This window comes from Primulina tabacum, chromosome 8 (assembly GCF_025594145.1).
Source record: "Primulina tabacum isolate GXHZ01 chromosome 8, ASM2559414v2, whole genome shotgun sequence".
NCBI lineage: Eukaryota > Viridiplantae > Streptophyta > Magnoliopsida > Lamiales > Gesneriaceae > Primulina > Primulina tabacum.
In genome coordinates, this window is record NC_134557.1 from 31,326,598 (window position 1) to 31,349,696 (window position 23,099).

A 23,099-nucleotide genomic window follows, 5' to 3' on the forward strand; every position below is an offset into this window, starting at 1 on the left:
ATATAATAATATCATAATATTTCATTTAGACGATAGCGTGGCTCTGCCGGTTGTTCTAAATGAAATATTATGATTTAATACTAACATCTAACAATTTAACATTTACTTTATCGCAACTAACTTTTATTTTTCGCATCTAACTTTTACTTTATCGCAACTAACATTTACTTTATCGCAACTAACATTTACTTTACCGCAACTAACTTATTAAATCAATATATTTCATTTAGGCAATAGCTTGGCTCTGCCGGTTGTTCTAAATGAAATATAATGATTTAATTTAACATTTACTTTATGCAATTATTTATTTATATAGTCATAATTATAATCATAGGTACCATATATAAAAAATCGGTTAATTCGGTATTTTCTATAGTGGGAACTATATTATATTATGTGTGTGTTTAATTTTCTTGGAACCATTATTTATGGTGGTTTCTTTTGTTTTACTTTTAGTTAAACAATATTACATAAATCAAGAATAAATCCTCAAGCCTTGACAAAATGTATAATTTGTAAACTTCATTCTTGCATTTGGTAATCTATAAATTAATAAATTTAAACTCAAAATAACCTCTCTGTGGATCGATCTCGTACTTACGAAATATATTACTTGCAGACAACCTACACTTGGGTGAATTATTATTTAAGTAGTAGCAAGTTTTTGGCGCCGTTGTCGGGGAGGTATAAATTAAGTTTATATTTGTTAATTATGTTTTATTTATAAGTATTGTGTTGTTTTTTTTTTTTTGTATGAGTATTTGGAGTCGAAAAAAAAGTGGTAGACTTATTCGAGTATCTGAAAATAATTTAAACATGGATGATAATTCAAATAATCAAGATGATGATAATAATAATAATAATAATAATAATAATAATCAAGAACATGATCAATTAATAACACTTAGGCACCATATGAACCCTATTAGAATTAGTGCCCCATCTTGTTTAGTTTTTCCTCCTGATGCATCTAATTTCAACTTCAAACCTCAAATTATTCAACTTTTACCAAATTTTCATGGCTTAGATTCTGAAAATCCATATTTGCATCTAAGAGAATTTGAGTAAGTTTGTAACACTTATAATGATCAAAATTGTAGCATGGATATAGTTCGATTAAAGCTTTTCTCTTTTTCTTTAAAAGATAAAGCTGAAACATGGCTACAAAATTTAAGATCAAGTTCAATAAGATCATGGGAAGAAATGCAACAACAATTTCTCAAAAAGTTTTTTCCTTCCCATAGAACAAACTCTTTTAAAAGACAAATTACAACTTTTTCTCAAAAACAAAGAGAAACGTTTTATCAATGTTGGGATAGATATAAAGAATTACTTAATACATGCCCACATCATGGTTTTGAAACATGGAGAATAGTTTCTCACTTTTATGAAGGTCTAATACCTAAAGATAGGCAAATGATAGAATTCATGTGTAATGGAACTTTTGAAGATAAAAACCCAAATGAAGCTATGGAATATTTGGATTCATTAGCAGAAAATGCTCAAAATTGGGATAATATAGGCACAATAGAACCACCAACAACTAAAAACAATAATTCAACAAATGGGGGTGGTATCTATAATCTTAAAGATGATATAGATATTCAAGCTAAACTTGCATCTTTAGCAAGAAAAATTGGGTCATTAGAAATGAAAAAGAGTGGTCAATTAAAAAGTATTTAAGAAATTGTTTGTCATATATGTGATACACATGATCATACTACAAAAGATTGTCCAACATTACCTTCATTTAAAGAATGTCTCCATGAACAAGAAAATTATGTTAACAATTATAAAAAATCAATACTAGATCCGTTTTCACCATCATATAATCCTGGATGAAAAAATCATCCTAATTTTAGTTGGAGGAATGATAATAATGCACAACCGTCACAAAAATATTTTCAAAATAACCAAAATCATCAAGGTTATATTCCTTATGTTACACCTCCAAGAAAAAACTTTGAAGATGTAATTCATGCATTTATCCAAAAGCAAGAGTCTATCAATATTCAAAACAGTCAATCTATGAGTGATTTGAAAGAAACTCTTGCAAAATTTGCATCTGCACTTAATATTCATGAAAAAGGAAAATTTCCATCTCAACCTCAACCTAATCCTAAAAATCAAAATCAAGGATTAAAGAATGAAAAACTTGATCAAATAAAATCTGTTATTACCCTTAGAAGTGGTAAAATAGTTAATGATCCATATATTAATGAAAACAAGGATCATTTAAAATCAAAGAGTAAGGATGATAATCCTGATACTTTTGAGAATGATGATACCTTAAATTTTAAGAATAATATGGTGAAGGATAAATCATCTGAAATAGTAAATAAGTCAAATAAACCTCCACCATTTCCTCATGCATTAACAAATCATAAAAAACAAAAAAATGATTCTGATATCTATGAAGTTTTTAAACAAGTAAAGATAAATATTCCATTATTAGATGCTATTAAACAAGTACCTTCTTATGCAAAAATTTTAAAAGACTTATGTACTATAAAGAGAAAATTGCATCTGAAGAAAAAAGCATTCTTGGCTGAACAAGTAAGTTATATTCTTCAAAATAATTATAGTTTAAAATATAAAGATCCTGGTTGTCCAACAATTTCATGTATTATTGGAGAAAATAAAATTAAAAAAGCTTTGTTGGATTTGGGAGTAAGTGTGAATTTACTTCCTTATTCACTTTATGAAAAACTTAATTTAGGAGAATTAAAACCCACTTCTGTTACTCTCTTACTGGCGGATAGGTCAATCAAAATACCTAGAGGTATTGTAGAAGATGTGTTGGTTCAAGTTGATAAATTCATATATCCTGTAGATTTTATTGTTTTGGATACATAACCAATAGAAGTACATAATGAAATTCCAGTAATATTGGGACGACCATTTCTAGCAACTTCAAATGCTTTAATTAATTGTCGAAATGGAATAATGAAATTGTCTTTTGGAAATATGACCCTAGAACTTAATGTGTTCAATTTATGTAAACAACCCAGTATTAATGAAAATGAATATGATAATGAAATTGAACCAATTGTGGAAGAAAATATACAAGAAGAAAACTTAAATCAACAATCTGAAGTTTTTTCAATAGAAAGTTTTGAGTCTAAAAATAATTTTAAAGAAGATGATAATACAAAACTTGAATTAAAAATTTTACCATTAGAATTGAAATATGTATTTCTTGGTGAAAATAAAACATTTCCTGTTGTAATTTCTTCCACTCTTTTGCCAAATCAAGAAGAAGATTTGATTAAATTACTTAAAAAATATAAAAATGCAATTGGATGGACTTTGAAAGATATAAAAGGTATGAATCCTTTAATTTGTACACATAAAATTCAATTGGAAGAAAATGCTAAAACATATCAACAACCACAAAGAAGGTTAAATCCACATATGAAGGAAGTTGTTAAGAATGAAGTATTAAAACTATTAGACGCTGGAATTATCTATCCAATTTCAGATAGTAAATGGGTAAGTCCAACACAAGTAGTACCTAAAAAGTCCGGCATCACTATTATAAAAAATGAAAAGGGAGAGTTATTACAAGCTAGGATTCTATCTAGTTGGCGTATGTGTATTGATTATAGAAAATTAAATGATGCAACTAGAAAAGATCATTTCCCACTACCATTTTTAGATCAAATTCTAGAAAAAGTAGCAGGAAAATCTTATTACTGTTTTCTTGATAGGTATTCGGGGTATTATTAAATACCTATATCATTAGAAGATCAAGAAAAAACTACTTTTACTCGTCCTTTCGGAACCTTTGCATTTAAAATAATACCATTTGGTTTATGTAATGCTCCGTCTACTTTTCAAAGATGCATGTTAAGTATTTTCAGTGATATGATTGAAGAATATGTAGAAGTTTTTATGGATGATATAACTGTTTTTGGAAATTCATTTGAAAATTGTCTTAAAAATCTAGAAGAAATATTAAAAAGATGTGAAGAAAAAAATCTTGTTTTAAATTGGGAAAAATGTCATTATATGGTTAAATCTGGGATTGTTTTAGGACATGTGATATCTGAAAAAGGAATTGAAGTTGATAAAGCCAAAGTTGATGTTATTGCTAATTTAACATCACCAAAAACGGTCAAAGAAGTTCGATCATTCTTGGGTCATGCAGGATTTTATAGAAGGTTTATAAAAAATTTCAGCATAATATCTAAACCAATTTCAAATCTTTTAACAAAAGATACACAATTTGAATGAATTCAGAAATGTGAAAATGCTTTTAAAAAAATTATTAATCTTTTAGTTACATCACCTATTTTACAACCTCCAGATTGGTCTTTACCATTTGAATTAATGTGTGATGCAAGTGATTATGCTATAGGAGCTGTGTTAGGACAAAGAAAAGAAGGAAAACCTTATGCAATCTATTATGCTAGTAGAACCTTAAATAGTGCCCAAATAAATTATTCAACTACTGAAAAAGAATTACTTTCAGTAGTATTTGCATTAGATAAGTTTCGATCTTATTTAATTGGTTCTACTACTATTGTTTACACCGATCATTCTGCCATAAAATATTTATCAAATAAACAAGATGCTAAGCCAAGATTAATACGGTGGATTTTATTGTTACAAGAATTTGATATTATAATTAAAGATAAAAAAGGAAAAGAAAATGTTGTAGCCGATCATTTATCTAGAATAATGACTGAATCATCTCATAATGAAATACCAATAAATGAAAATTTTCCAGATGATCAGTTGTTTTATGCTACTATTATGCCCTGGTTTGCTAACATTGTAAATTTTCTTGTGACAAATAAAATTCCTTCTCGTTAGAATTCACAGGATAAATATAAATTCTTGATAGAAGTTAAAAAATTTTATTCGGATGATCCTTACTTATTTAAGTATTGTCCTGACCAAATTTTTCGACGATGCATACCCGACAACGAAGTAAGTAATGTTATTAAATTTTGTCATTCTGAAGCATGTGGAGGTCATTTTTCATCCAATAAAACAACTACAAAAATCTTACAATGTTGATTTTATTGGCCGTCTTTATTCAAAGATACGCATTTATTTTGCAGATCTTGGGAAAACTGTCAGAAGATGAGATCAATTTCAAAACGGAACATGATGCCTTTAAATCCAATCATAATTATTGAAATATTTGATAGTTGGGGGATAGATTTTATGGGTCCATTTCCATTATCTTTTGGATATAAGTACATTTTAGTCGCTGTTGATTATGTTTCAAAATGGATTGAAGCAATTGCATGTAGAACTAATGATCATAAAGTTGTTATAAAATTTTTAAAAGAAAATATTTTTAGCCGATTTGGAATACATAGAGCAATAATTAGTGATGAGGGAAGTCATTTTATAAATAAATCATTTTCCTCTTTGTTAAGAAAATATGGCATTACACATAAATTTCTACCCCATATCATCCTCAAAGTAATGGTCAAGTTGAACTTGCAAATAGAGAAATAAAACAAATTTTAGAAAAAACAGTTAATCCAAATCGAAAAGATTGGTCTTTAAGATTAACTGATGCATTATGGGCATATAGAACTGCATTTAAAACACCATTAGGGATGTCACCATATAGGTTAGTTTTTGGTAAGTATTGTCATTTACCGGTTGAACTTGAACATAAAGCTTATTGGGCAATTAAAGCATTTAATATTAATTTAGATGATGCATCTAAATTAAGTAAATTGCAAATAAATGAACTTGAAGAATTAAGAAATGATGCATATGAAAATTCAAAGATTTATAAAGATAAAACTAAAGTCTTTCATGATAAAAATATTATGAGAAAGTCATTTGAAATTGGACAAAAAGTTTTGCTTTATAATTCTCGTTTGCATTTATTTTCAGGTAAACTAAGATCGAGGTGGTCAGGACCATTTATAGTCAAATTTGTTTATCCTCATGGTGCTGTTGATATTGAAAATCCTAAAAATAATGACGTGTTTAAAGTTAATGGGCAAAGACTTAAGCCTTTTATAGAAAATGAAATTCTTAATAATGAGTTTATGCCTTTACATGATCCACAATAGTTGTTTGATATTTTAATTTTGTTTTGCAGATTCTAGTTCATTTCCCGGTTAAGTGGCGGATAACGGTACTCCGTGACTGTTTAAGTCGGTTTCTTCAGTTTTCCCAAAATAATTGAAATATATATAATAATAATAATATGGATGCGTGTATTATGAATCTTCGTAAATATTTTGCTTGTTTACCTGATAATGCGTTGAAAAAAATTTATAAAGCTAGATATGCGCAGCTAAGGTTGATGATGTCATATGGCATACCGAATGATGTCCGTTTGAATTAATAATAAGACATATGTCAGGATTTGGTAAAAGCACATATGCCAAAAAGCAAAGAGCTAAACGTATAGGTGGATGTCATAAATGTGCAAGGTGGACTTGTAAGGGAAAATGCAAAAATGTTGGAATGACATCAATGAATAGAGAAGATAAAATTTTATTCATTAAGAATGGTCTTAGTAAAAAGCCTTTGGATAATTTTCTAGAGGTTCTTGATACGCATTCTAGTGGGTACGTGCAAAATGAACTTCTTAAACTATGGTGGCAATTTCAACAGGAGGAATATCATTATGGACGGTGGAATCAGCCTTACAAAGATCCTACTATTGTAACGCATATCTATTTAGATAAGTAAATATATATACACAATTTCGTCTTGGGAATCTGACGTTAAAAGACCTTGTTTGCCAATTTATAAGAAAATTGGATGGGAAGCATATCCTCGACTCATAGAAGGCGTTGAAGCAGTTACTGAACGTAAAATCAGAGGAAGATCCTGTTCAAATATTGAATTTTTGCATGTTACGCTTATAAATTCATATGCTGTGATCTAACAATTACAGAAAACATATTTCTCAACATGTCAACGTCCACGGTAAGTAAAATAAAAAATATTTGTGTATTTTGTGGATCTAGTGCAGGAAAAGATTTAATTTAAGAAGAAGTACCAGAAAATCTTGGAATAACACTTGCTAAAAAAAAGATTCATTTGGTATATGGTGGTGTTGAAGTTGGCCTCATGGGAAAAGTTGCAAAAGCTGCGCATGCAGGTGGAAGTGAAGTTTTAGGCATTATTCCGATTACCTTAGCCAATCTTACAGGACCAACAATAGAAGAAGAAATGAAAGTGGACAACATGTATGAACGAATCACTCAAATGATTGAACATTCAGATGCTTTCATTGCTTTGCCAGGAGGTTTCGGTACTTTGGAAGAAATATTTCATACTGTTTGTTGGGCACAATTAAATAACCACAATAAGCCAATTGGTTTGTTAAATGTTAACAATTATTATGATAAACTGTTATCGTTTCTTGATGATGTTGTGGAACAGGGATTTATTTAATTAGCTTCGCGAAGGATGTTAGTTTCTGCTACATGTGAAGGTGAACTTATTGATTTACTGTAAGGATTTAGTCATGAACCAGATCCATCCTTATCTCAACTTAATTGGTCAACATCCAAGAGTAAGAAAAGAAAATTCATGTGATGTTAAACTTGTGATTCAACGGTATGTTTTAATGTTTTTCTTTAAGGTATGAATAATTTCTTCTTCTTCTCCTCTTAGTTTTTTTTATATAAAAAATTAAAATATATACTTATATATAGTAATAATAATAATAATTTTTAGTTCAATGTCGAGTAAGGTGTCAGTAAAATGCACCTGAGACGCATTAGTTAATAATTATTGGAAAATCACAATACACTAGATTTTAATATTCATTATATTCAAAATATAGACTAAAAGAAAAATTAGTTTTTCATATGTACCAATTTATATATATATTTTGATCAATTAATATAAAATATTCATATATATATATATATATTTAATTGTATGTGTTTTCAAATAAAATAATTTCTAAAATTTTTATGAGAATATAGTTAAAAGATATGGTTTGTATGGTTGTTAACATGTATAATTGAAAGAATTCTTTTGTAAAAGTATAATATATACTCACACATCTTTTGTGAGTGAGTGGTGGGAAATTAGAAAACAATTAATAAACTTTTATTGATTATTAAAAAATGGATTAATTATAAGGATATAACTCCCCTAAAAAAAATATTTATTGAAAAAGAAAAAAAAAAGAAGTAAATATATAACGGACTACAAAATACTTTATTCATTGTAATTTTTTAGATTTGATTGATGTACTATCAATGTGTTCTAAAACATCAATATTGTGTTAAAAAAAAACAAACAAACAAAAAGATTTGTTTGTGCTAGATAAGTTTCAAAGGTAGTCGGATTATCCGTTATATAAATGTTTATATACATAAATATATATATACATAAATATATATATATATATATATATATTTATGGTAGAATGTTTGGATAAAAAAATTTTATGTTATTGTAAAATTTTGCAGTCACGTTATTTAAAAAAAAAACTAAAAAAAAAAGAAAAAAAAGGGGATTTTATTCTTTGTAAATTTTCCTATTTTGTTTTCAATATTAGTTTAATTAATTGTCTGCTTTAATACTTAGCCTTTTTCAATGAGAGTTAATATTCATTCCAACTCCATGAGTGAAAACTAGCTATTCCTTAAACATTTTGACCTGAAAGAATATATGGAGTTGAGGACTTTTACAATAATATTCTTGATATTATACATGTTATGGTGGGTGGTGTGAATTATCTTTTTGACTATATTATTATAAAAACTTTAGAAATTTAAAAAAATAATTATATATATATATATATTGTTACTTTATATATTATGAGAAAATAATAATAATAATAAAAACACATCTAATTATATATTATTATATTAAACGAATATATATATATAAATCGGTATATGATTTTGTTTTTAATGAATATGTTTGTATTTGAATATATAAAAGGAATAAAGAATCTAGGTTGTGATTTTCTGATAAATTTTATTACTAAGGGACTAGTAATAAGATAATGTGGGGGTGTGATGAAACTTAAAATTAATAATTTATTATATGTTAAAACCTGTATTTTAAAATTTAAGTTTCATTAAAATTATAAAATTGTGTTATTTTAGTATTGTTTGTTTATATTTAATTGTCTTACTAAATATGTTTTATTTTCAGGTTTTCTACGTGTTGGTAAAATAATGATAACTCAAGCTAGAAAATTCAAATGGAGGTGACTCAAACATGTTTGGAATCTTTGAGAAATTATCTATAGCTTTGCAGAAGACATGATTGCCTAAAAAGTTCCTTAAGATGATCAAATTGTGCAAATATCAAAAGGATGACACATTTACTTTTACTATGACCAGCATATAGTTAAAAAATCATAACTATTTCAATATTTAACCAAATGAGGTGAACCAAGTGGCCAAATTCATCTACAGACAATTCCCCACATGTTTGCCGTTTTGAGCAGAGTCAAATTCGGTGATTAAAGTCGTGGAACAAAGCATTGAAAGAAGGGACATGGAATTGAACTTGGAGGAGACAAAGAATACTATTGCAACTACATGGCAATAATAAAAATTTTGACCCTTTCTCTCATTTGGCCTATAAATAGAGGCCTTGTGCTAGCTTGAGAATCATTCTATCTCATTGTAAAATATAGTGTGAGTGTAAATCAAAGTTCCAAGTTCCAATATATTTTCTTTCATGTTCTCAACTATGAGTGATATTTTAGTGTTGATCAAAAGTAAGCTTATGGCAAGCTAAAAATATTATGTCAAGGTGAAGAGGATGCATTCTTGGTGAAGTAAGATTGTTTATATTTTGTATATTCTTTCTTTATTTCTTTTCATTTAGCTAACTTATTTTTATTGTAGGTATAAAAATGAATTATTTGTTGTTATCAATTTACATCAAATGCTTAATACCATTAAAGTGGTTATCTTGATTTGTTGTTTAATTTTGATACAATAAATATTTCATCACTTATTATTATATATATATAGATATATATATATATATATTTATATAATAATATCATAATATTTCATTTAGACGATAGCGTGGCTCTGCCGGTTGTTCTAAATGAAATATTATGATTTAATACTAACATCTAACAATCTAACATTTACTTTATCGCAACTAACTTTTATTTTTCGCATCTAACTTTTACTTTGTCGCAACTAATATTTACTTTATCGCAACTAACATTTACTTTACCGCAACTAACTTATTAAATCAATATATTTTATTTAGGCAATAGTGTGGCTCTGCCGGTTGTTCTAAATGAAATATAATGATTTAATTTAACATTACTTTATGCAATTATTTATTTATATAGTCATAATTATAATCATAGGTATCATATATAAAAAATCGGTTAATTCGGTATTTTCTATAGTGAGAACTATATTATATTATGTGTGTGTTTAATTTTCTTGGAACCATTATTTATGGTGGTTTCTTTTGTTTTACTTTTAGTTAAAAAATATTACATAAACCAAGAATAAATCCTCAAGCCTTGACAAAATTTATAATTTGTAAACTTCATTCTTGCATTTGGTAATCTATAAATTAATAAATTTAAACTCAAAATAACCTCTCTGTGGATCGATCTCGTACTTACGAAATATATTACTTGCAGACAACCTACACTTGGGTGAATTATTATTTAAGTAGTAGCAGTGTTTTAATCCTGAAAAATCCCAAACTTTAATATAAAATTCTTAAATTCTAAATTTAGTCTTTTTTATATTATTTTAGCCCTTATGGACCACGACTCGACCCCCGTGAGCCGTTTTCCAATTTTTCTTATTTTAAAAAGCCTAAATGACACATAAATTTCACCCCCGAGCCAACTTCTGATTTTTACGAGTTCCCCCCGAACCATGTCGACCCAATACTTGACCAACATCTTAAACTAGCCTCCTGGACCCTTAGACCACTAAGAACCCTGACCAAACAACAAAAACAAATCAACCCAAGAGGTACCTATTCTGGCCGAGAGTAGTATCCTACATGGACTCTATGTTTGATGCAACCAGGACCCTAGCCGACCCTCTAGCCACAACCCAGCGCGCTAATCACTTACCTAGGACCCTGAGGACTCGCCCCAACCCTGCCCAGCAAGCATGGACCGAGCCCTTCCCTCCCAGCGAACAGCGCAACTCCTGCACAAATTCTGTGCGTGCGCGCGGGTAGGAGTCCTTTTATATCAGGACTCCTCCCAACCCTCCAACTCGAATCCTAGCTTGTCTAGGACTCTAGTCTCGACTCACCTTAGTCCCTAGCCAGCCCTGAACCCACGCCAAGACCAGCCCTCTCCCTGGTGCATGAAACCCGATCCCTCACACTTGACAGCAACATCATGGTTGTTTGTTCTGATTCTGCCGTTCCCTAATTTCTTTGTGGTGTTAGGGTGAGTGTTTATGATTCTAAAACGTGCATAATCCTTACCTGGTCCCAACCTAGTATCATGGAAGCCCCTAAATACGTACAAGACATGAATTTTGGGCATAAAATCAAAAGTTCAAAGCATGCACATGATGAATTCCGAAAATTCTGAATAATATTTCATGATCTTCATGCATACACTAATTCAAAACATAATATGATATGATGGACGAGAAAAAAAGATTAAGGCGTGCCTTTGCGTTAAATACGCTCGAATAAAAAGTTGACGACGAAGAACGGAGGAACGACTTTGGCTTGTTCTTGCTTGCCCTTCGAAAATCTCCCTAGGTTGCTTTGTGTGTGCTGCCGTGTGTGGGTGGATATGGGGAGAGTTTTTCATACTTTTAAAACTAGGTGGCCGATTGATTTTGTTTCTAGAATAGGGTTTTCAATTTAATTAATACATTAAATACTAATTTGTTAACTAAGTAGTCCTTAGGCCTAACAAGCCATTTAAATTAGGCCCATTAGTTTTAATTAGGATTTAATAAAATATTAACAAAGTTTTTGTTTAATTAATCATGTGAATTTATTAGCCGGGTTGCCAAAAAAGTTCGTATTTTAGTTGAAAAACCATCACCGATAAAATTTACGTCCCGGCGTATAAAATCATCTCTAAACCCCATATTTTCAAAAATATGAAAAGAATCGATCATATTTTAAATAAATAAAAATAATTATTTAATAAAAACATTTTCTAATTTTTCAGCCCTCGGTCTCCGTTCCTCGATCGCAACTCGAATAACCTTTAAAAAAATACATTTTAATGCAATCATATAGAAAAATATATTTTAAACACGTAAATATGCACCACATAATCAATTAATGCAATTAAAGCATTTTAATCAAAATACAAAGAATTTAATAATTTATATGCATGTGGTTCGCGTGGCCCCTTTAAATTTTCGGGGCGTTACAAAGTAACCGTCGACAAATTCGCCATAATCAGAGAAAAACTCAAGGCAGCTCAAGATATATAAAAGAGTTGGGCAAATTTGAAGAGTAGACCGTTGGAATTGGACATCGGTGAAAAGGCATATGTAAAATTCTCCTACGAAGGGAGTGGTTCGGTTCAGTAAATCTGGAAAGTTAAATCCAAGGTATGTAGGACCGTTTGAGATTCTGGAAAAATTGGGTACCCTAGCCTACAGACAGGCTTTGTGTAACGACCCATTACAGGCCCAGTGGACCGCCCATACGGCCCACTGCCCCGATCGACCCAAGGCTATCTCGATCTTGGGCTCCCTCAAAGGGGCCTTTTCCCTCACGGGCTTTCCATAGGCGTCGTACGGGTTACTCATAGGATCTCTCCCTCCCTACCAAGGTGTTTCTTTCGCCTCCCCAGGACTCGATCCCATGACCTATAGGATAAGTACATAGATATCAAGAGTCTTGGTAGCCCAATTGGTACCAGGGCTCTTGATATCTATGTACTTATCCTATAGGTCATGGGATCGAGTCCTGGGGAGGCGAAAGAAACACCTTGGTAGGGAGGGAGAGATCCTATGAGTAACCCGTACGACGCCTATGGAAAGCCCGTGAGAGAAAAGGCCCCTTTGAGGGAGCCCAAGAACGGGATAGCCTTGGGTCGATCGGGGCAGTGGGCCGTATGTGCGGTCCACTGGGCCTGTAATGGGTCGTTACACTTTGCCACCAGATATGTCCAGAATTCATAACGTTTTCCACATATCACAACTGAGGAAATATGTCCCAGACCCGAGTCATGTTCTCAAAAATGCACCACTAATGATTGAAAGACATCTGAATGAAGAACTAAAATATGAAGAGGTCCTTATTTGGATAGTGGACACAAAATATATAGTGTTGAGTCACTGGACAATCCCATATGTTAAAGTACAGTGGTCAAATCATATGAACGGGAAGAAACCTGGGAACTAGAAAAGAGGATGTGCACACAATATCCTCACCTATTCAAAAGATCGATCTGATCCAAGTTTCGAAGACGAAACTTTCAATAAGGAGGGTGAGATGTGAGAACTCGGAATTTCCGAAGCAAGTAATGTAAGAAATAAAAAAACTCAAAACTAAGCTTAAACTAGGCTCAGAACTTTAATCATAACTATAAAACTCAAATATGAACTTAAATTTTCAGCTAACTTGACTCAAGTAAGTAGCTCAAAGGCTCAGGGATTAGCTCCACGGGAAGCTATGCAATAAAAAATTGCATCAATCGAAGAGTCGTCACCAGTAGAGTAAAATCCTAGCTCATGAACTCAAGATTTCAGCTCAAAGAAGCTCAACCATGCTTGTCCTAAAAGAACCAAAAGGGAGCTAAGGGAAGAGCTAAGAGACTTGGACCAATTTATTATGCAATAATAACCCTTGAGTTGATCAAGATGACTCTTGAGGGATGAATAATCATTGACTACAATTACTCCCTTGCTTGGGCAAAAAGATGATCGGCCATGGCAAGGTGAAATGACACATTTTTCCTATAAATACTACCTCAAGGGTTAAAGAAATGCACACCAAAAATACCTCAAAGTTTCGGCCCCTTCACCTTACGAAAGAAACTCTCGGTCGAAAGCAAGAAAGAATAAGGGAAAGTTCAGTGCCGTTATTTTCGTGCTGGAAATTACTGTCAACACTGTAGGGAGGCCCTGTCCAAATTTCGGTCAGCATCTGATACAAATTCAGCAAGTTTCGTACGTCCGGGTTTGAGCTACTCTCGAAGCATAGCTTTGCATTTTTGTAAGTGGGTTTTTGTTACATAGTTTATTGTATTTTAAATCTTGTATAAAAATAACATGAAATGCTTGTTGGTGTGTTATGGTTATCGAAATTTGTCGAGTATATAATTTAAAATTTCGATCGATGACTGTTAAGTTTATTCTGAAATTCGATATTCTTTGATTTTGCCGAACACTGTCACTATTCTGAAAAGTTCTGTCCGAAAAATCTGAGTCTATGTTACACTGTTACAATTCGAGTTAGATATGGAACGATATTTGTGATTTTGTTCTAGCCCCCATTGGTGAGTATAAAACCATGTTCTGTTTGGCCCCCATCGGTGGGTATAATATCGTGTTCTGTCTGGCCCTCATCGGTGGGCATAAAACCGTATTCTGGTCACACTCCTAAGAGGACTAACATATTGGGGATAATTTGACCATAGAAACGAGAAGAGTAACAGTGTTTTGTTTGTTCTGATTTGCTTCTGATCTGATTCTGATTTACTTTGAAACGTTTGATAGTTTTTGTATAACTTGATCCGGTTCCGATAGTTCAAAATAACAAGTTTTGAAAATTGTTAAAAAGGATGAGTTAAAATTATCTCTATAAGTATTTATTTGTGAAAATCGATCTGCCCCCACTTGCTGAGTGTTTCCCAAAATGCTCACCCCTTACATCTCTTCCTAAATAAGACTAATGAACAAGTGAATGATGAAGAGAAAGGATCATTCTGGGGTTGGTGAACGCATCGAGAAATCCAGGATTAAAATTTGTATTTCCTTCGTATTTATTTCGCTTCCTCAACTCTAATGTAATTTTGATTCTGTTGTCAATGTAAAGACAATATTTGATTTATGAAAAAGACTGGTTTATTTGGCTTTTCGATACGAGACTTATTGTTTTCAAGTAATTGTTAAACAATATTGAATGTCATCGACGCTTCGGTCTCGGGGCGTGACAATGATTGTCCAAGTGCCTTCCGAATGGTCAAATTTTATCCAAAACCCAAAGGTAACTTTGGTGTATTTAATGGTCACTTCTTACACATTGATTATGTCCAACTTTTAGCTCCTTTTATGGCTATATTTTGTATCTTTTAGGACAAACATCAACGAGCTCCTTCGAGCTGAGGGTTTAAGCTTTTGAGCTAAGGATTTCTTCCTTGAGCTGAGGGTTTCATCAATGAGCAACCTTCAATTCTTATGGTTTTGCATTTCTTCAATATCTTTTTGAGCTACTTTCCGAGCTCTTTGAGATGATTTGCTTCAAAAATCCGGGTCCTCACAATTTCAGTTAGGCAGTAGAGTAATATCTAAGATAAGAGGGTTTGTACAAGGTGTTGTATAGATCAAAGTCTTCTAGTGTATCCTAAGCAAGGAGGTAGAAGGGGTGATGTAGTAGCAGTTGAAGTTTTCGAACATCTATAAACATATCTTTCGTTCTTTCTTATCAGTTTTATTCTATCCGTCTTTCAGTTATTTCGGTGACATTGAAAACAAGATTCGCGAATTCAGTTTATCACTAAACTGTGTTCTTAAGTGATTTGATCAGTTCAGCTGATATCGGATCAGTTCTGTCTATAACTGAATTGATATAAGCCAGAACTGATCCCTCTTATATCAGTTTACACAAGTTAAAAACTTTAAAACTAATTAGCTTCCTTCATGAAGAATTATTTCGGGTATTTTCCGCTTGGTTTATAACCAAACTCAATCTAATTCATCGGTGTTTAGATTCTTAAAACACGAGCTATTGCAGCTGATTGAAAATATTGTGTTGAAAGCACCCTCGCAGGTGCCCGAACCGATCCATCAAATATCAATCAGTCTCTGCAATGGTTTCTGAAGTGATAATTGAGTAATAATTGTTACCTTTCTACTCATGCATCCGCAACTATATTAGCGTTGCCCCGATGGTAGCTAATATCGCAGTCGTAGTCCTTTACCAACTCTGGCCATCTTCGTTGCCTCATATTCAACTCTTTTTGGGTGAAGAAGTACTTCAAACTCTTATGATCAGTAAAAATCTTGCACTTCTCTCCATATAAGTATTGTCTTCAATATTCAATGCAAACACTACTGCTGGAAGCTCTAGGTCGTGAGTCGGATAATTCTTCTCAAGAACTTTCAACTGTCTAGACACATAAGCTATCACTCGGTCATTTTGCATCATGGCTGTGCCTAAACCAAGATTCGACGCGTCTATGCAGAGGACATACTCTCCTTGCCCTAATGGCATCGATAGAACTGGCGCAAATGTCAAATCTTGCTTCAGCTTGTCAAAACTCTCTTGACAGCCGGATCCTCAAATTAATTTTGCATTCTTGTTTGTCAAGTTGGTTAGGGGTACCGCAATAGGAAAAAATCTTTGAATAAACTTCCGACAATAGCCAACTAGAACCAAGAAGCTACGGAACTCGGTTACACTCTTTGGTACTGGCTACTCTCTAACTGCCTCTACTTTTCTTGGATCGACTTCAACTCCATCTCTAGAAATAATGTGGCCTAAGAACGCCACTCTCTTGAGCCAAAACTCGCACTTGCTAAACCTAGCGAACAATTTTCTATCTTGCAACAATTGTAGTGTCGTTCTCGAGTGCTGACTATGCCCTTTTTTGCTCCTCGAGTAGATCAAAATATCATCTATGAAGAGTATGATAAATTGATCCAGATACGGCTAAAATACGCGATTCATGAGATCCAAGAAGATCGTTGGCGTATTGGTCAACCCGAACGGGATCACCATAAACTCATAGTGCCCATATCGAGTTCTAAAAGCCGTCTTATGAACATCAGGCTCCTTCACCTTTAGTTGATGGCATCCCGAACGAAGATCTATCTTCGAGAAAATCGATGCTCCTTGACATAACTTTATTCGAGATTTGGTTGAAAAATGCATAATTCGACTGGAATTTGTTAGAACTGAAAATCAACTGGCTGATATATTCACGAAATCTTTGGACTTTGAGAGATTTTTCAATCTTCGGAAATCTCTCAGCATGTGCGTACAATAATCACACACACATGTAATTAGTGTTGCCAACACCGATCACAACACCATTTTTGTATGTCTATTTTTAAGATGCTAGGCATACGGCATAATCAAAATCATCCCATTTAAGTGTAATGTGTACAAGTGATTGTAATCTCCTAAAGTGTACCCTGATAAAGCTCAATCTTCCAATCATGTTTTGTTGGTGTTTAATGCTCAATCTCAATCATCAAATAATGAAGGAATCTTGAGATCTTTTTTATAATGTCCAATAAGAAAATGGTGACTTGAAAAACTGAGCAGTTTAATGAAAAAAGAAAAGATGAAGAAAAGAAAAAAACAATCTGATTAGAAGAAAATGAAAAAGCTACCTAGAAGAGTCCTTTGAAATTCGTTCTTCTAGTGTGGGAGCTACCACTTCTAAGTCAAAATATAAATGAAATAAGCTACCTAAGGGAGTCCTTTGAAGACCGTTCTTCTATTGTGGGAGCTACCATATCTAAACCAAAATATTTTTTGTGGAAGTATTGATTCAAGAACAGTGGTGTTTCCAACACCTAATGTCAAACACAACACATTATCGTTTTGATAATTCATCATATTTGAGGCATATGTAGGGCATGCATATAGATTTTTGTTCCGTGAATTCATCATGTGCAGTGACATATCAGTATCTGACCTATGACAGTTGATGAAAACTTGATTACCCAGATTTTGAATTGTTGTGGCTATTTGTGTCAATGATTTATAATCGACGTGGGTTTCTAATGAATAATCGTCTGGAATCGTCGTAACACAAGTTTGAGTCAATGTTACCATTTAATTTAGTGGTAAATCATGATTAGTGTTTCGAGTGAATTTCAGAAATATTACCGTTGGGGCCGGGGGCTTTTTTTATGTGATGCGATATGTTTTTTTACCGTTGCACTATCTATTTATTTATGCTGAAAGTGATTACACTAAAATTACTTGACCATTCAGCATTTTATTGCCATTTCTTTCACGTAAGCTAACAATCTTTGCAATTTCTTCGTGTTAACTATGTAGCTACTGATGGCTGATAATAAATTTGATCCATTGGGTATCCGTAGCGAAATGGTTGTCAGCCGCGGTGTTCCACCCCCTGGGGCAACACCACCGACAGTGCCCGCCACTGAGAATCCACTAAAGATGCTCGTTTCTACTCTGGAGGCTGCTTCACTGGAAACCATTGCTCCTGGTGAGCCGAGAAATCCAGTTGATATTGACAATCCTCCGGATTACGAGGCTTATTGGAGGGCATTTCCCCCTCAACCCATGCGGAGGCGTTCCAAATGGCAAGCAGGGTATGACCCTGATTTTTCTTCAGCGAAGAAACCACCGGTCTCTTTCGTTTCTCCACAAATGTCCTCGATCCTGATTTCTCTTCGAGAGATGATTCTAACGATTAGGATTTTGAGCTGGTTGCACGCCCTTGACCATCTTTTGCCCCATAGTCTTCCACTTCTACTTCTGCATCATAGCCTGAGGACATTCCAGATCAACCACAAGAGGTTGCTTTTTCTTCTGAGTATGAACTTCCCTTGGCAGACTTCCTAAATAGCCTAAATGAAGCCAAAATTAGAAAGGAAGCAGGACATGAGTATGATGATGAGCCTGATGAGGAAATGGCTCGATAATTCGAGGAGAATCGCCCAACCTCAGCCTCCGATCCCTCGTCCACTTCATATTTTTAGAATGAGGAAGATTCTGATGCAGAGTCCACTGACGTTGACACTGAAACAGTCCTGAAGAGAGTGAAGATGCAGCTGATGTTGTCAGTGGTGTTGACAACATCACTGACAACACCATTATCAACACCACTGGTACAGTCTATGATTTAACTGTTGCTTTCTCCAATGCCTTCTATTTTGAGTATGCCGTGGCCAGATGGTATCTGTATGATCACCGAGAATTCATTGAAGAGAGGAATGTTGATGAATTCGCCTACGAGTGCTAGAACCTGATTTCTTTTCTCCAAACCCGAGGGTTGCTCGCCACAGTGAATTGCATAATGCCCTTCTCAAAGAAGACAGTGCACAAATTTTTTTGAAACCTCACATAGGACATTGGAGATGTCAACTCTATTTGGTTTGGAAGAGTGTTTGTACGGAATGGCATCTATAAATTTTCTCCAAACCTTATCAATGAATACTGTCGCACACGTTCTGTTGCTGAGGCCGCTCCTCCTTTAGATATTGATGAGATCACTTCCGTGTTGACTGTGGGTGATATCAACAAATTCCCAGTCCTCCCTCACCTCCTGGCTGCTGCCAATTTGACTTCCTTTTACCCTGTAATGCACAAGATGGCCATCAGAAATTGGACACTGTTGTCAAATACTCCACAGGCTTTTCTTCTGTTTGATATTGGAATCGGTCTCCCCATTGATTTTGGACAGTTGGTGTTCAGAACTGTCTTGCAGTTTGCTGAAGGTGGATTGAAGTCAACTCTCCTTCCATTTCCATCACTGATCTTTGGGATACTGGAGGCACAGGGGTTCTTCAAAGAAAATGATGAGACCCTCTCTGATGTGCGAAACTCTAAAGATCGCTCCTGCTTTTTTCAAGGGTAACAAGAAACTGGATCTACCTTGGTCAGAGAATGGTGTTGCCGCTGGTATTGGTAACACATCGTCCACATCCATCTCCACTTCTGAAGGATATGTCATGCTCTCTGCCTCGCATTTACATGCAGAAATTGACTTTTATTTGCAACAGATTCAAAAGGCCAAAGAGGTCATTGCCTACTACAAAGAACAAGTGGCTGAGTATCGAATAGTGCGGGAAGTTGTCCTACATTTTGGCCAAAAAGAGGGAGTAGAAGAACCAAAAATGACAGAGAAAGATAAGGCTGGAACATCTGCTGGAAGAGCTGAGACTGATGAACTTTCAGACACTGAAGAAGATAAAGAATAGATGATTTTCTGTAGTCTGTATTGTTGTGTTTTTCTTTTGTTGGTTCACTCTTATATTTATTTGTTGTTTAATGAATTCTGATTTCATATATCTTCGTATGAATTCTTATGTTTTACAGTGTTCTAAGTTGGTATTTACAACACTGTCAACAACAACAATGATCTAACATGTTTAACTCGGGGGGAGATGCACTCTAACTTAGGGGGAGCTTAACTAAGTGTAGTAATGACCAAGATTATCATTTTTGGATGTTTTGTCCAGAAAGGAAAAAATGAGGAGATTGAAAGGAATATTTTATTCGTTTATTATTTTGCTAAATTGATATTCTCAACTTAAAATTTTGTCTTTCTAGATTAAAATATTTTGCTTGATTAATCTCTACATATTATAGGATTTGTTATAATATGATTTTTATCTCTAAGATATTTTATCCTTATTTTAAAAAGTTTTATATCTAATGAAAATATTGTTTACATATTTTCTAGGAATCTTTTATGGAATGGTTTTTAGGTCAACCACGTGACATAAATATTGAGGGCCTTACAGTCGTGTGGGTGGCTTTTTTGGTCTGCTGGAGTTTTTCTGAACACACAAAAAGTTCAGGATTGAAGATTTTCAGGTGAAGAATTTGTGTGAGTGATTCACATAATTACCATGTTACTGATTGGTGTTGAAGACACTTGAAGAACTACATTGACGCAGATTATTGGTTCTTTTATTTGTTTTAAGCAATTTTGGTTTATGCATCTAGCTTTTAGTTTGGTTTATTTTGATGCATTTTAATTCGTTGGAGTGTCAAGAAATTTGGTTTTGTTAGTTTCACTAGTATTGTTTTGTTAAACGATTTACATATTTTTCTAGTGAATTTTTGTCATGAGGCGTTGTTAAATACTCGTATATAATTTAAACATGTCATTTATTTATTAAAATTATATTTGTGTGTTTATAATTAACTTCCGCTGCATTTTGTGCACTCGTATTGACAACACTGTGTCACAACACTAAAAATCCGATACACACAATATATTTATTTCCTGTACGTTTATTCTCAACAACGTCCTTTCAAGATGGCTTCCATTTTTTCTACTCTGTAACTTTCTGATCGCTCCTAGAAATAGATCCATTTACCAACATCCCAGATTTCCCAGTGCCCATCTTGTCCAATTTTGATTCACCAATTATACGAAGCTTTCTTTTTTATATCAAATGAATCAAATCCTCTGATAGAAGACAATATAGTTGACCCTAACAAAAGGATGTCATTGTCTGATCCACACTTAAGAATAACGTGCATTTTTTGGATTCATTAGAAAGGACTTAGCATTACTAGACCCAAATATATCAGAAATCACTACAAATTATTCAGTTTTTACCTGAAGAATACTAATAGGAAAGCCCTCCCACAAATCAAAAAAATTACGACTCAGTGGATTATCGATCACGGGATATTCATCTAAAAAAGAAGATGGAGAGAATACAAAACCAATTCCGTTGTAGATATCAGCATTCTTTTGAGTATACAAATTATCATATCCAATTTTTATTTGGACCCTCGGAATTTTCGGATCAAAAGTGTTGATAGCTTTCTTGGGGATACCACGTTTTAAACTGGGTTAATTAAAATTTCAAAATGTTAAGTCAACATCTACTTTCAAGGAATTTCCCATCACCATGGTTTTTCCTGAACCATCATGAAGCCTTGCAATCGGAAAAACACTTCTTGAAGCTGATGAGTTATTTGTCTAATCCTAAACCTGAGAACATGTCCCATCATCCAGTATCGAATACCAAAAAGAAAAATTAACTGATATATTTACTTCGATATAGAACATACCATTGCCGAAACTCTTCTGTTATAAATATTCTACTTAGTTGTGTTTCCAATATTTAGACTTCTTGATGTGCAAACAAACTTGCTATGATTTATCGGGATTTGTGGGCCCTTTCGTAGCTTTCGAAATTTGCTTCTAGTTGAGCTTGTTTTTCTTGGAAGGGATGAAATGCTTATTTCCCTTTATCTTGTGGGTCTTTTTTCGTCTCAAATGAGGATCACAATAGGAAAACATTATTTTTCTTCTTTATAATTGTCTAAGGAATCTGAAAATTGTCTCTTTCAGATGAGCCTTAGTGGGCACAGTAGCTTCCAGCTGCAAGGTATTCTGCTTCAGTTGTGAAAGTTGCTATTGATGTTTGCTTCTTGGTGAACCAAGAGATCAGTCTGTCTCCTAGAAACTAACACGATCCACTGGTGCTCTTACGATCTAGTTTACATCTTGCATATGAATATCCAACTAAATTATAAAAAGAATCCTTAGCATACCATAAGCCCATATTTTGGGTGCCTTTAAGATATTTTAAAATGCGTTTGGCAGCTGAAAAATGCGATTATTTAGGATCTGCCTGAAATCTAGCACACATGAAAACATCAAATACACTATCAGGACGACTAGCAGTTAGGTACAATAATGAACCGATTAAACCTGTGTAAAGTGTAGAAACCGAAAAACCAATATGCGTAGATATGTGCATAATTTCTATTATTTAATTTTAAATGGTTATTATTTTAAGAAATTGTTGATTTAATTACATTTAAATAATTTACGTTATTTTTAAGGATTTTAAATCGCGTATTTCAAATTTTAGCTTTTTAGATATATACGCGAGACCGGACCGGAGATAAGAAATCGGAGATGAATTTTTATGATCCAAAAATATTCCTAAATTCATTCCGAGCTAAGAAATAATTTATTTTAATGAAATGAAGTGGATTTAAGTCTACTTTAATTAATTAATCACCAATTTAATTGTAGGCTTCTTAATTCATCAAGATTATGCTTAATTAACCTTTTAATCAAGCTTATCTAGCCTAGGATTCTACTTAGTAAAACTTAAACAAATCCTACACTAATTGGCAGCCTACTCTCGGTCATATTATACTCCACACAATCCCAACTTGACACCATTTAACTCCCCCAACAACAAGAAAACAAATGACAACCATTCAACATGCATGTCCCCCCAACTTGACATCAATAACTCACCCATGCACCACCTTATTTGACCACAAGCCTTCACCACCTTCTTCAT

General features: G+C 33.1%; 1 non-coding gene across 1 annotated transcript; it reads right to left on the bottom strand.

The window, feature by feature from the left end:
* Window positions 1–1,247: 1,247 nt before the first annotated feature.
* LOC142554882 (small nucleolar RNA R71) lies at window positions 1,248–1,358 on the bottom strand. Its single transcript, XR_012822247.1, has one exon. It is a non-coding gene; the product is annotated as a small nucleolar RNA R71 (small nucleolar RNA).
* Window positions 1,359–23,099: the final 21,741 nt, after the last annotated feature.